The sequence below is a fragment of the Gekko japonicus genome, unplaced genomic scaffold (assembly GCF_001447785.1).
Source record: "Gekko japonicus isolate JY-2015 unplaced genomic scaffold, Gekko_japonicus_V1.1 scaffold3519, whole genome shotgun sequence".
Taxonomy (NCBI): Eukaryota; Metazoa; Chordata; class Lepidosauria; order Squamata; family Gekkonidae; genus Gekko; species Gekko japonicus.
The window spans coordinates 7,006-8,970 of record NW_015173245.1 but is presented as its reverse complement, the minus strand read 5'-3'; positions in this window follow the sequence as shown (position 1 = coordinate 8,970).

Here is a 1,965-nt window from a genome sequence, read left to right as displayed (position 1 = left end):
GGCGACGGCGGGTGCATCACGTACCGCCGTCCCCGCGGCAGGGATCCTGTGAAGACATGTGGATCCCCCGCCGCCACTTGGTAAGCCTAAGCTGTAAAGATGTGAAAATGTAGCTTCAGACATCTCTTTTGTTTTGTAGCTTCCCATGTGAACCCTTCCCTTAGAAATAAAGCTTTTTACATAGAAAAAAAGTCTTCTCTCCAGTGAAGCAAAGATCCATTGAAAACTCTGAGCATTTAAGTATTTTGCCTATTTTCCCCAACACTTGTATCACAAGGCTGATGGATTCCCATTCTGTATTGCTAAACGTGGTGCTTTCCATGGAGACAGATCAAGATGGGTAGCCGTATTAGTCCGTCTGTAGCAGTAGAAAAGAGCAAGAGTCCAGTAGCACCTTCAAGACTAACCAAATTTGTAGCAAGGGATGAGCTTTTGTGAGTCACGGCTCACTTCTTCAAATACAACGAAAACGGGAGTCCATCTGTCCTTATAATAGCCAACCGGCTATTGTCATACACCTGCCATTGTCCTTCGGCATCTGAAATCACTCAGCTCTCCAATTATAAGGACAGATGGAGTCACATTCTAGCGGAATCTGAAGAAGTGAGCAGTGACTCACAAAAGCACCTACCCCGCCATAAATCTCGTTAGTCTGTAAAATTGTACTGGACTCATACTAAAATGGAAACACAAGTGACACAGCGTTGTCAAAGAAAATCTTTCACCTCTTCCAATTTGTGTAAGAATGCAACAGCACAGGGGTGGGAGGAATATTTGGCATTTCGAGAAGAAAGAGCCCTTACAGATCACCCAAAAGACAGGACTGTCTCTGTGTGTATGCAACGTGCTGTCAAGTCACAGCCAATTTATGGTGACCCCAGTGAGGGGCTTTCACGGCAAGGGAGAAGCAGAGGTGGTTGGCCATCGCCTTCCTCTGCAAAGTCTTCCTTGGTGGTCTCCCTTCCAAGTACCCACCCTGCTTAGCTTCCAACTTATGGTGACCCCCAACAAGGGGCTTTCAAGGCAAGGGAGAAGAAGAGGTGGCTGGCCATTGCCTTCATCTGCAGAGTCTTCCTTGGTGGTCTCCCATCCAACTACTGACCCTGCTTAGCTTCCAACTTATGGTGACCCCAAAAAGGGGCTTTCAAGGCAAGGGAGAACAAGTGGTGGCTGGCCATTGCCTTCCTCTGCAGAGGCTTCCTTGGTGGTCTCCCATCCAAGTACCAACCCTGCTTAGCTTCCAACCTATGGTGACCCCAACAAGGGGCTTTCAAGGCAAGGGAGAAGCAGCGGTGGTTGGCCATTGCCTTCCTCTGCAGAGCCTTCCTTGGTGGTCTCCCACCCAGCTTAGCTTCCAACTTATGGTGACCCCAGCAAGGGGCTTTCAAGGCAAGGGAGAACCAGAGGTGGCTGGCCATTGCCTTCCTCTGCAGAGTCTTCTTTGGTGGTCTCCCATCCAAGTACCAAACCTGCTTAGCTTCCAACTTATGGTGACCCCAGCAAGGGTCTTTCAAGGGAAGTGAGAAGCAGAGGTGGTTTGCCATCACCTTCCTCTGCAGAATCACCTTCCTCTGCAGAATCTTCCTTGGTGGTCTCCCTTCCAAGTACCCACCCTGCTTAGCTTCCAACGTATGGTGACCCCAACAAGGGTCTTTCAAGGCAAGGGAGAAGCAGAGGTGGTTGGCCATCGCCTTCCTCTGCAGAGCCTTCCTTGGTGGTCTCCCATCCCATCCAAGTACCAACCCTGCTTAGCTTCCAACGTATGGTGACCACAGCAAGGGTCTTTCAAGGCAAGGGAGAAGCAGAGGTGGTTTGCCATCGCTTTCCTCTGCAGAATCTTCCTTGGTGGTCTCCCATCCAAGTACCAGCCATCTTTGTCTACAGTAGAAGGGCTAGATTTGAGTCCAGTAGCATTTTAGAGACAGCCCCGTAGCCAGAAATTTTGGGTTGGTGGGGCATGGGGAA